The 14320-nt window shown below is 34.1% G+C and overlaps 1 protein-coding gene across 3 annotated transcripts in view; it reads left to right on the forward strand.

Annotated features, from left to right (window-relative positions):
- The first annotated feature begins 7867 nt into the window (after positions 1-7867).
- Positions 7868-14320, forward strand: part of ZBTB20 (zinc finger and BTB domain containing 20) — a 501160-nt gene continuing 494707 nt past the window's right edge. For all 3 annotated transcript variants that reach the window (XR_004255641.1, XR_004255640.1, XM_032219991.1), the window contains exon 1: positions 7868-8090. The gene's annotated coding sequence lies outside the window, so the exon portion shown is untranslated. The remainder of the gene's footprint in view (positions 8091-14320) is intronic.

Raw genomic sequence — 14320 nt, forward strand, 5'->3', positions numbered from 1 at the left:
GCCGGAGGTCAACAGGTAGCCAGCGCAGCTCGCGGAGGATAGGTGTTATGTGGGCGAACCGAGGTGCACCCACAATCACTCGCGCGGCCGCATTCTGGACTAGCTGAAGTCGCCGGATGCTCTTCAAGGCAGCCCCATGTAGAGCACGTTGCAGTATTCCAGCCTAGAGGTCACAAGGGCCCGAGTGACTGTTGTGAGAGGCCTCCCGGTTCAGGTAGGGTCGCAACTGGCGCACCAGGCGAACCTGGGCAAATGCCACCCTGGTTACAGCCGTCAGATGGTGGTCGAAGGTCAGCTGTGGGTCCAGGAGGACTCCCAAGTTGAGAACCCTGTCTGAGGGGTATAGAGTTTGACCCCCCCAGCCTGAGTGATGGAGCACTAGCCGAATTTATTGGGAGGGAAACACAACAGCCCACTCGGTCTTCTCCGGGTTGAGTACAAGCTTGTTAGCCCTCATCCAGTCCTAACGGCTTCAAGACCCCGGTTCATCACGTCCACCGCTTCATTGAGTTGGCACGGGGCGGACAGATACAACTGGGTATCGTCCGCATATTGATGGTATCTTATCCCGTGCCTCCGAATGATCTCGCCCAGCGGTTTCATGTAGATGTTAAATAGTAGGGGGATAAGACCGAACCCTGCGGCACCCCGTATGTTAGGGGCCTAGGGGTTGATCTCTGCCCCCCAACTAACACCGACTGTTATTTGTGAAAACTATAAAGGTGGAATATAAATAAATAAAAAACTGAAATATTTAACTAGAAAGAGTCACATTTATACATTGTATAAAAGATAAGCATGCATGTTAGATGAATTCCACAGAGATATTTTTCAAACTCTGTTTCTATAGAGCAGGGGTGTCAAATTTGATGGCTATGGGCTGGATGTGTCACACGCTGGCTACACCCACCTCCATTTTAGCGAAGGGGGAAAAGTAATGTTTCATCATGTGACGACAACATGATGATGTGAGTTTGACACCCCTGCTATAGAGAAAGCAGATAAATCAGGATTTATATTATACGTTCTTAATTCTCTGTCATAACTCAACAGAGTCAACATCGTCTCAATCAAGCATTAGCTCAAATTAGGTCTTCGTCCATCCAACCTTGTTGGTGTGTAACTGCAATATGCTCATGCAGTGGTTTATCCCAGCTTAATTTTGTTGTAGGAGAATGTGAAGGAACCTATCCTAATATTGGTCTGATAATCACCACCAGATTATTTACTAAAAACACTGATTACAGGATTGCCAAGAGATGTAGAATAACAAATGGCAAATAACAAAAGTAATAGTTATTTGTGCTTCAGGCAAGAGAAAGGCTCAGATTGTATCCACAGTTCTGATAGTTCAAAGAATTGATGACTTTTTTTTTAATCAAAAGAAAGTTTGCTTCCATTGTATAAAATTATTTGTGACTGTGCCTTTATTACCATTCCTTTTGGGAGTTCAGTTGGCCCATGTTCCAGCCACATTTTGCTGGAGCAGCTCAGTCAACAATTTTGCGATCTGTTCCAGATCCCAAGATGTTTGCTGAATGCAATTGCAACCAAAAGAAGATCAAATACAGTGCAGGCTTGTGCTTGTCAGGAAAATTTCAATTTCTGGCTAAATTCAACTTTTGCCCAGTAGGTTTGGTTGCTTTAACAATCCCATGACAAGTATCAGTCTGACTGGAAAGAAGCCTCATGAACAAATTGTCATCATACGGTTTTCATGAAGATATTGTAACCATGAATACAATCAAGATAGAGGGATTCCAAACAAGTTATGGTCACAGAATTACAAATGATGCAAGATCTAACAACTATAGGTTTTGGAGACTGAATATTAATGTGAAGCTAAATGACTCTCTAAAACCTTATAGTTACGGTATCTAGGAGCAATTTATCTCTTGGGTTTTTATTGCACTGGCCTTGCAAGAAAACTAATTTAATAAGATTTTATATAAGACATGAACATGTCCATATAGATCATATGTTGTCAGAAGAGCTGTCCATGGCTTATTTTACTCTTATAGGGACAATCAGAGTAAATTACTTTTTATCCAATTGTCCTGGCAAAACAGATGAATATTATGTCGCCCTTTTGCTCTAGGCATTATATATAGTGCAGCCACAGTCTGTACAGCAATAAGCAAAACACAACAAGAGATAACAGAATGCACATGGTAATATTACTGTAAAATTGAGAATTCAGTTACAGGTAGTCTAAGTATAGTTTACTGTTCAAGTATTATCTTTGCTTTACGTATGCCTTACACTTAATATTGTGGGATTTTGATTTTAATAATAAAGTTTCATTCTAATCCAGACCATCTGGATTGAAACTGCACACTCTCTTACTTCTGACCATCCTGCTTAGTTGGCTGGTTGCTGTTATTGGCTGGTTGCTGTTATGTAAACAGAACAAAAATACCCTTTCCTTGTATTATTGCTCTATCAAATCTAGGAAAAAAAATATTTGCCAGTGTTCCTGGTGCTTGACTGTGCGCCAGATGGAGAGAGGTGGGAGACTGGGAGGAGATTTGAAATCTTAAGTCATATTGTAATAATTTGCATTTCTAAGGCAGGGAACATGAAATTTTACTGTGTCACTGGTAAGTAGCTCAAGTTCTTTAAAGTTCATGAATTAGAAATGTATAAATCAATTACTTAAATTATTAAAACATAGCAAAGGAAATAGGATTGCTAGTATATATGTGTTTGCACATTATTGTAATGCCTAAATGGAATGTGTGGATGACCTTGGGGAATAAGGGGAAGATACGATGCATAAGAAACAATGAGACTGGAGGCAGGAGTTCCCATTGGCTTAACGGTCAGAAAAAGAACTTAGGAAGGGACCCATCCTAATGGATCAAGCAATAAGAGAAGTAATGGGAAGTTTTGTACTTTCAGACTTGCAACAATCTGTATTAACAATAAATACATAATAAATACATAATAAATAGTCTTACAATAAAGTAGAATTAGTTCATCTACTTGGATCTTCTATCCAGTTTACCTGAAAGGTTAGACAGCAGAGGGCAGCACCTGGTTGACCTTTTCAGCTCAGAAATAAGGAAGATTAGTCTTGGTTGATACTGTTGGACATCTGATGAAGCAAGTGGTGAATTAAATATAAGTTTATAGGAGTGGAATCAATGGTCATGGTAATATAAGAAACCAGTGAATAGATCAGATCCTCAGAACTTTTTCCAGGACAATCGGGCTACTGTTGCCACAGGTATGCTCCATAAGAATCTGCACACAAAGGATAATAAAACATAATACCAGTGTTCCAATATCTCAGGAGCTGTCACATAGTGAAACTATTCTCAAACTATTCTCCAAAACACCTGAAGGTAGGACAAGAAGCCATGGGTGGAAACTAATCAAGGAGAGGAGCAACTTAGAACTGAGGAGAAATTTTGAACTTGCCTCCAACACTGGGCGTTTTAAGAAGATGTTGGCTAACCATTGTTTGAAGTGATGTAGGGTTTCCTACCTAGGCAGAGGGTTGGACTAGAAGACCTCCAAGGTCCCTTCCAACTATGTTACGCTATTCTATTCTATTCTATTCTATTCTATTCTATTCTGATAACCAGAAGGTTTGAAAATTCTGGGAGCTGAGGGAAAATAATCAAATCTAAGTCATTGATTGGTATCTTCCAACTGACAGTGGATTTGGTCACTTTCTCTCTTAACTGCTTTAGAAAATTGCTTATTATTTTTTCCTAAAGGCTCTTTTCAAACGTTTTTTGGTTTTTTCCTTGAAAACATTTCACTTCTCATCCAGAAGCTTCTTTAGTTCATTAGCTTCTTCATGCTTATTATTTATTTTATGGATGTTAACAACCTTCTCAAAGGAATGTTTTATACCAGGAAAATGTCCTTCCATTTTGGATGAAATACATTTTATGCAAGTTTAAGTATTACAAAGAATAACTTTGATTATTGAAAAACAGAAAAAGGCGAAGAAGAGTGTGATTTTGGAAGGGTACAGGCTAAGTTAGATGGATTTGAAAGAATATGTTCTGTGAATGTTTAAAATTTTATAAAAATATATGAAGACCTTGAAATTTAAGAAATTCTCCTATGGGAAAGTTTTGTTGATTGGAAAATAAACATGATAAGAAGAGACTTTCAAGTTGAGCTGACAGCACTAAGGCTTCCAAAGAAGGGGAAGAGACCCATTGATAAAAGGAATAGTGCTATTTGACTATAGAAGAAATTAATTAATTAATAGACAATATAAAAGAACAGATTTTACTGAGACTATAGTGGATTTGAAAATGGATTTTTAAAAAATCCTACACTACAAAAGTGATACGGCAAAACATATCGTGGATTTAAAATGGATTTAAAAATGTAAGACTACAAGAGTGATATAAAAAAAGATGCTACAATGGATTTGCATTTGAAACTGGCTGATGTCTTAATAACTAAAGAGAATGTCAAATAATATATAGGATGAATGATTTGGAATGCCTTCTTATCTTGGATTTACAAATGGGATACATTAAATTACTAAAGTTATTTCTGAAAGAAACAAAGAGAAAATCATAAATCAATTTGTGGAACAATATTTGATGGGATTAAAGATCAAGCTTTTTAAAAGTAAACTGAAGAAATATAAAGTAAACTTATCTGACTAGGTTTAAAATAAATGTAAACCTTAAAGATTTCTGGTAGCTACTAATGGAATTTGATTAGGATTGAATGACAATTGATTGAATGATTATTGGCCATTGTTAATTTTAATTCGATTTTTTTTAAAAAAAAATGTTATTGTCAATTCTTATTGGGTTTGTTTGGGTAATTCTATTTAATTTTTTTTAAACTTTTGTATGTGTTTCTTTTAATGTTGTACGCTGCCCTGAGTCCTTGGGAGAAGGGCGGCATATAAATCTAATAAACCTAAACCTAAACAAGGTTTTAAAGATCTGTTATAAATGGGAAGATTTCTTTTGTTTATTTCTTAGAGAAAGTGATAAGTTGGAATACAAACTGGATTTATTTGACTAAAGTAAGTGTGTGTGTGTATACACATACACTATATATATATATATATATATATATATATATATATATATATATATATATATATATATATAGTGTTTGTGTGTGTGTGTGTAGTTTAGTTATAGAAAATATATTTTATTGAACTATTAGAAAATATGTTGAGTTACTGAAAATATTTATGTTTGTCTAGATTCTAGAGGAAGTTTGAACCCCTAGCACTGGGTAACAGAGTGAGCTGCCGTACTTGTCCCAGGTTCTGCAACCTAGCAGTTTGAAAACATGTAAAAATGCAAGTTGAAAATAGGAGCCACCTTTGGTGGGAAGATAACAGCGTTCTGTTCATCTTCGGTGTTTAGTCGTGCCAGCCACGTGACCACGGAGATGTTTTGGACAGCGCTGGCTCTTTGGGTTTGAAACGGAGATGAGCACTGCCCCCTAGAGTCGGGAACGACTAGCATACATGTGCGAGGGGAACCTTTACCTAGAGAGGGAGCCATGTTTTATTTATTTTTTATTTTCTTTTTTCTATCTCTGTATTTTTCTTTTTTCTACTTTTTTCATAGTTTTTATTAAATTTTATCTTTGTATTTGTAAACTTTAATAAATTTATTATTATTATTATTATACAATTGTATCACAGCGGCCAGTTGTTCGCCGGATTTGGCATTGGTTACTAGTCGGGCCCCACCCAGGGGCCTAGGAAGTTGTAACGTATTTTCGTAATATGCGTGCAGATCCAAGCAGTGCGGCTTTTTGCATTTGACTGATGGTGATTTTGTCAATTTTTAACTGTTTTAAATGTAATTCCAGTGCTTTTGGTATAGCACCCAGTGTGCCAATTACCACTGGAATTATCACTGCTGGTTTGTGCCATAGTCGTTGAATTTCGATTTTTTAAGTCCTGGTATCTTGCGATTTTTTCATGTTCCTTCTCGGCAAACCCTGCTATCACCTGGTATTGCGATGTCTATGATTGTGACCTTATTTTTCTCAACCAGTGTGATGCCTGGTGTATTATGCGCCAGTATTTTGTCGGTTTGTATACGGAAATCCCACAAGATCTTGGACCATCTGATTTTCGGTGACTTTTTCAGGCTGATGTTCCCACCAGTTTGTTGCTGTTTTAATATTATAATTTTTGCACAAATTCCAATGGATCATTTGTGCTACTGAATTGTGCCGCAATTTATAATCAGTCTTATTATTATTATTATTATTATTATTATTATTATTAAAATGCATTGCACTTGTTTAAGAATGAGAATATGGTTCTTTCCTACCTCAAAGGGACAATGTAAAAATACAATTTGAAGACTATCATTAACTTTGCTGAAAAGTATCAAACTGTTCTTCAGTCTTCCTGGTATCAATGTGAACTAGGCACATAACCCATTGTCTGATTTAGTAACAAAGAGGTTTTTGTCCCAAAGCTATTTCGTTTGTTCACATTCACTCATTTCAAAGATAATTTGTTAATGATAGTCATAAAATTGGAACATATTAGGACTGTATCTACTTTCTGTTTGAACTTGTATATTGAACTGGTATTTCTTGTGATACTGAATTCTGCCTTGGTTATTCTATGATACATGCAGGTATATTAGGCTTATCTGCTATGAACTGCAAAAGATCTGGATGATGACTATACGATAGCAAAGAATTTCAAAAAACCTTAACTCATAGTAGTAATTTGTAGTTCAGATATGACATGCTTAATATTATGAACTAAATTCCTGATATACTGTTTAATATATTGTGCATGGAAAATACATTACAAATAGTTCCCTTTATTATAACATGGACCTCATTTTTCTAACAGTAGTTAGAGAACAGGCATAGGTAGCAATGATTTGAGAGAGAAAAGTTTGTTGACTTTTAAAAATTGTATTTGTGTGGAAGTTAATACATTTAGAGATGTGGGTTCCAGTTCCTTTGTATGTTGTTGGACTTCTCTCAGCTTCTGTATCATGATCAGTTATTATGAGTATATGAGACTCATCTTTACTTCTTATGCCTGTTTGTGAGCAGATGAATGAACCTTCAAGGGAACCTCATCAAGAGATAATATAATGCATATATAGATACATCACCTCACTATCCTAGTGCTTACAATGGTGTTTATTTCTGTCTTTTTATACTGTGTCCTGCACTACAAACTGTAATAACTTTGCACCTCTTTGGTTAGATGTAGAGGCTGTGATTATACTCATTATATACAGTATTACCCACATGTGCACACACATATAAGATATATATTTTATATATATAATTTGGGTGGGAGGAAATGCTGAGATAATGGCCTTTTTAAAATTTGCACTGACAGCATCTTTTAGAGCTTTCATGTCAAATAAGATCAGTTTTCCATGCTTCACTATTGTCTTGGGAAATCTATCTTCAGTAGTTGCTTTCTTAAAAGATTTCATGCCCAGCGTCGGTGAGCTTTGTGTAGTTTGCCTATCAAAAGAGATATGTTTACACCTTCCATGCATGTGTTAAAGCTATCAGGTTACAAAGCAGAGTGGCTGATGCAGTTCAGTCCTTCCTACTAATATGCACAAAAAATGCATCTATGGTAATTACATGGACTGCCTGGAACAATGCATTCCAACATCCTGTAACATAAATAAGGAAGGTGGGGCCAGCTGACATTAAACGATATGTTTGCCAGCAATCTTGATCTCCACTATATATATCCTTTCTGTTACACAGTCTGGCAGCGCTGAACCTGTTGCTGCATTAGCCGAGTTGTATTTTGCTGGATAGGGAAGGAGGCTTGTCTGCTGTCTGGTAGGAGGGCTTTGTCTCTCTCTCCCTCTCTCTCTCTCTCTCTCTCTGTCTTTTTTTTTCCACTCTCTGTCTCTCACACTCTCGCTTGCTCTTTTTCTCTCTCTCCCTCCCTCTCTCTCCCTCCCTCTCCCTCTCCCGTCTCTGTGGTTTGTAAGGTAGGTTGCAGTGTGTGTATATACACAACATCAAGAGCAGGAAAATGGACTCATTAGGGAGACAGGCAGTCATTACCATTCACACTGCACTTCCAGGGAGACAGCGACTATGAGGAGACAGACTGAGGACTGGGGAGCAAGGTAGGCCAGCCAACTTTTATAAAAAATGAAAAGAAAGAAAAAGAGAGAGAAATTTCCTTCCTCCCCCTCAACACCCCTTTCTTCTTGATACTCCTCTGTTAGCTCATCTCGTGTTGCTTTTTTGTTTATATTTTAGTGATGTAAGTTTGCGAGACCTGTTAGTGGGGCTTAGATTTTGGAACATAAATAGGCCTGGTTCTCCATAAATGCATGCCCCCTTCCCACTTATTGAAAGATATGCTTTTTTTATAATTCACTTTAATTACTTTTTATTTTAAATCAGTGAAGGAAACAAATATGTTTGTTTTTCCAACACTAGTTCCAAGTAAATCATTATCTTTCACTCCTTTAAAACAACCTTCTCCGTATGTTAGTGGGTTTCTGCTTTCCCCCCCCTTTCTGTTTATGCAGTTCCATCTGTCTGTCCATATATCATATACTTCTTGTTTACTGTTGCATGTTTTTGGAGGGTGTTTTTTTTATTAGTATTTGTAAATGAGTTTTACTGTAATGCCGGCAAGCAGAGATTACAGTGACTGTTCTTTGTTTGGTGTATGTAAGTTTAAAGTCCATATTTACTATATATAAAAACAAATTTTAACCTGGTACATAGGTTTTACTATTCAGAGAGGTTGTTTTTAAAGAAATAAAATAAAATAACATTCATATTTTGGGACTGAATGCATTGTTGCATATGTATTTCTCTCTAATGATATGTTTAAAAATACATTACTTTCAATTTGTTATATAGAAAAAGGGTTCTTAATTTTTCTTGTTTATTATATTAAAGAGAATGTAAGAATTCAAACTTTTAAAAGGGGAGCTACGAAGCTTGGTTTCTTCCTTTCCAGCCCCCTCCTTAATATACAGAACTCTCCTCAGCTGATTCTCTCCCTTCTAGCCTTCACTGTGTGTTTTGATCTGTGTTACTGAAGGGAAGAGATACCTTTTACACTGTCCCAGTATATCTTACATAATTTTTAAATTCATCTGCTAAGTTGCATATTCTGCAGGCACTGAAGATGGTTGCAAGTTTATTTTTATTCTACCAAAAAAAAAAAAGATGAAGTATGTGTATACGCTATTGAAATTTTTTTGAGCAGCTTTTCATATGAACTTCTGCCTCCTCCTGTTTTTAAGTCTGTTTAATGGCCTTCTAAGCCTGAATTTGTGTCAGGGCTGCCACAGAATAAAACTTCTACTCACTTGGTTCTTTAAAAATAATGAGAAAACTATAAGGGGATTGTGTAAAAGATTCTGAAAAACCATGAGTAATTACTATTCTTTGGAAAATAAATGTTACTCAGTAGAAGTTAAGTTTTTAATATTTAGTATTTTTAATTTGAATGTGCTTATATTTAAATGCAGTGAAATACCCTTTAATTTTCAACAGTGATAATCCATTAAAAACAAAAATGAATAGCAATTTTATATTTTTAATTGTATTAGGCCTTTCTTGATATCAGAGGCCTGAAAGCTAACTCAGCTTTATAATGGGCTTTCCATCATCCATATACTCCCCCCCCAAAAAAAATAAGTACTTGATGTTCTTAAAAATAAATACTCTGCAAAGTTTGAGGGGAAAAAAGTAGACAACTGCTCATATTTACTGAGATTGCTACTTCTTCTAGGATAACAAATAATCCAGAATGTTTCTTGGAAAACAGAGCTCCTTCTTGATTTGATATAAGCATCCATTGACGGAGTTTTCACTGTCTTATTCCATTTAGATTAAATGTTTTAGGACTGAGATTATTGATATAATTCTGTAGCATCTGCCATCCCCACAATATATTACTTGATATAGTAATATAACAAGACCTTGCAACCTTATTCTTCCTATACTTTATGAGCACATCAACAGTTGCCTACAAATATTTTTTAAGTTATAGTATATATATATATATATATATATATATATATATATATATATATATATATATATATATATATATATATATATATATACTAGGTTATGTATACATGTGTAGTTCTACTCTGAATTTCAAATCTTATAGTGTTAATCAGATATGATGAATTATTAAGAGAGCTCTGATGCACGCATTTAGTGTCATTGAAGTTAGAATACTTGGTAAGTTTTAGCAGTGATTGGGAGCCATCTAGCTCAATAGCATAATGTAATTTAACCGATATTGGTATATCTACTGTTTGGGATTTGTTTTTTACTTGTAGGGATTCTTATATTTATTTACTTTTATTGCTACATGTAATAAATGCCAAATAAACTAAATTTTACACCCATTAAAAAGTAAAATATATTATTTTAATGCCAGATATGGATGAGGAATATATTTCACTATACAGAAAGCGAAGTTGTATTTGAAAATGTTAATATTTTCTAAGTTACAAAATTTAAAAAAACTTGCCATTATAAAAAGTGAATTTGCCAATTAAATACTGACATTTTTACCCAAAATATTCTTCCAAAATTTATAAACAGAGAATTGGATTGTGAAGAACTTCTTGGAATGGATAAATGCTTTAATTAGCGATGGAAGAAGTACTTTTATAAAATATTGAAAATTCTTTATAATATTTGTGCTGAAAATGGATAAAAATGAAGGGAGAATTTCCCGACTGCCAAATTAATAAGACTATTAGTATGAGAAAAAGAGAACCATGTTATGTAATTTAGAAGGGAAAATGGTTTCGGGTATGCCTATGCTTGCTTTAAAGAAGATTGTAAGTTGTTTTTTTAATATTTCTTTTTCTTCGTTTTAATTGTTTTTAAAAGTTTTAAATGTATTTTATTTTTTTCTACATATGTTTATCTTTTAACTTTGTAAAAGAGTTCTCTACACTTTCATATATATATTAACAGACATTTAAGTTTGATAATTTACACAAAGAAATGAAGACTGTTTTATTATGAGCAGTATAGCAGTAACTCAAAATAACCAAGCTGGGTTTTATAAATTACGCACCTAGAAACTCTTTAAAGTCCCTTCCCATATAAGATTAGAGCATCCTATGGTACGATTGGTTCAGTCACAGCATGCTTTATTTTAGCATTGGAACTGACAGTTATCTAACACACCCACTTGAGGAAGTGCTCTGAAGTAGTTATTTTATGTCTTGCCATGCCCTGTAGCTAAAATAATGTGGGTTTGCTGTATGTGTATGTGTGAAAAAGTAAAGATAAAGGTTCCCCTTGCACATATGTGCTAGTTGTTCCCGACTCTAGGGGGCAGTGCTCGTCTCAGTTTTAAAGCCAAAATGTGTATGTATATGCATATGTAGATGTATATACTGTATGTATATTCATATTCACATTCACATTCATATTCCTCTTAAATTTGAAAGTTTGGTTACTGTGTATTTTCTAGTAAGGTCAGAATATAGAGATGCCAAATGGTAAGACTTAGTCAACAAACAATTTTTTTCCAGGAATTTTGGCTGCATTTGGTCAATAAACAGTTTATTGACGTCATTGGAATTTGATTAATGTTTTAGAAAAAATAAAACATGTTTATTTTGATGGAGTTGATTGTTTTGAACTTTTTTGGAATGACTCTATAAAATTACCGCAATATTAAAATGTCTTTCATATTTATATCCTATTTCAGTTTAACTTCCAAGTGAAAAGCTGTGCAGCAGCAATAACAATGAAAATCTCTGTTAAAATTTTAAATCACTTTAAAATCACTTTACCACATATCCATTCCTTAAGGTATTACAGTTTGCAAGAAGAATGGTTTTAACCAACATTTTGTCTATAATAAAAGATATTTAAATGATCTGTCTTGATGAATGTTATATGATAATATAGAATTATCATATATTGTGTCAAAGATATTCCAGTGGTAAGGAGATTCAACATATGAATAATTCATATTTTATACCCAAATTATTCAATTGTTTTTTGAAAAGTAAACATTTTTGTTATTTTAAAAATGTTTAATTGGAGACTGTTTTCTTATAACTAGCAAGTTCTCTCCCTGTGTAGACTTGGCAGTTCAGCTGCTGCAGCTAGAGAGGAACAATAGTAACAAAAGTGAAACTGATTTCTGCTAAAATGCTTATCCAGCTCAAGCAGTAACAGATTAAATAAATGGAAAAGGTTAAAAAAGTATTTCATCATTAATAAACTAAAGTTTTCTTGGAAAGCTGTGTTGCCGAAGTAAATTGTTTATGCCACGTTTTACCAATTTTATATCAGCAAAAGTTTCTTGTCGAGTTTGGGGCAGATTGCAATGTGCATGGGTATTTTGTTACTCAAAATTTTGAAGTATCATAGTAATATGAAATCAATATAGTACTGCTAAAAACAATAATATCAATAACAAGATGAGCATAAATGAACTATGCCACAAACTGTATTTTTCAATGTAACTGTGTCTTGATCTCCTGGTAGGGATTGTTTTTTTTTAATCAGGATTCAGACCAAAGAAGAATTTTGTGTGACCAATTTTAACTATAATTTTGTTTTAGGATAGATATAGCAATAAAAAGGATGGATATTTCTAAATTTCATTAGGTACAATTATGAATGACATCTAACCTGGTGCCTTTGCTAAGGGTTACTTCAAAATATAATTATACTAGTCTGTATGTCACTGGAATATGATCCTATGAATTATCTTTCATCTAAATTGCATTCAAGAATGAGGTTAGAATGGGGAAGGGGTTTCTGTTTTTATGAATTCTGTCATTTTTATTTTGGGTTGGCTGTCACATAAACGTTAGCCATGTTTCTTTAACAAAGGGAAGATTGTTTTGTTGCTTTTACCTTTGTTATTTTCAATTCTGTAACACTATGTTTTATGTTCTAATAGTATTTTATTACAGTGTTTATGTCTGAAAATGTGATGAAATGGGTTTTTACCTTTGCCTCTTGATCTCTATTCACAATTTAATTCAAGTTTTGGAAAATCATATGCTGTAATTTTCTTTAAATTGTAAACAGTGTAAACAGATTGAATTCAATATAATAAGGAATTAATTTCCTATATTCCATACTTGCTAATCTGAAACAAAACAAGACACATTATGGTTTAGCATATGAAGAACTAGTTTGTTGGTTTGATTTAGCATACAGGTAGTTCTTGACTTACGATCATAACTGAACCTAATTTTTTTGTTGCTGAGCAAGACAGTTGTTAAGACACAACCTGTCTTGCCACAATTATTAAATAAATCACTGCAGTCGTTAATTTTGTAAAGTGAATCTGGGTTTCTCATTTACTTTGTTTGTCAGAAGGTCACAAAAGGGGATCCCATAACCCCACGACACGACATTGTAATGGTAACAAATATGAAGCAGTTGCCAAGTGCCTGCATTTAGATCACATGACCATGGGGATGCTGCCACAATTGTAAGTGTGAAAAAAGGTCATAAATTGCTTTTTGCAGTGGTGATGTAATTTCTAACAGTCACTAAATGAAAATTTGTAAGACAAGTACTACTATTATTACTACTATTGCAATGAGTTACTTAATCATGCTTAAAGGAGTAACACATGTGAGGATGGTATATAGTATCTAATTTAACTACTAAATTTAAATGAGTGATTCAATCTCTGGAACATAGTTTTGTACAGTAGTAGGGTTTATCTTTCTGTAAATTCCTACATTCATGCAAAATCTCCCTCTGCTTTTTTTCCCTTCATATAATGAGCATCTGTTCTTATAAGTTAGTGTTAATTATGACTATAGTCAGATAATAGGATTCCCCAAACACGGTGTCAAATCATTTGAGGCAACTGTAATGGGCTTGTATGCATTATAGTTAGTATATTAACATGAAACCTTGTTTATAGAATACCCTGCAATCAAATAGGAATTTGACAAAATGAGAAGGAATAAGCTTCCGTGCTTTAGAATTTGGGACTTTATATATGAATGGAAAGAATATATCACTGGAATCATATGTTTTGGATATATACTAAGGCTAGTCATGATGACATACATCTGTGACAGAAAATTATTTGCATTCTAGTCAATATGGAGTGTTTTTATTGTTTTTGCTCAAATTGTAGTTTTTCTACATTTTACATGGAATAAAAGGAATCTTAACTTTTTTTCCGAATGAATATGACGTTTGTTTGCAAAGAATTATTTTGGTCTGATATTACATACATATGATCTCAGATCATATATATATATATATATATATATATATATATATATATATATATATATATATATGTGTGTGTGTGTGTGTGTGTGTGTGTGTGTGTGTGTGTGTGTGTGTGTGTGTTGTATTTGTG

This window comes from Thamnophis elegans, chromosome 6 (genome assembly GCF_009769535.1).
Source record: "Thamnophis elegans isolate rThaEle1 chromosome 6, rThaEle1.pri, whole genome shotgun sequence".
NCBI classification, from domain to species: domain Eukaryota; kingdom Metazoa; phylum Chordata; class Lepidosauria; order Squamata; family Colubridae; genus Thamnophis; species Thamnophis elegans.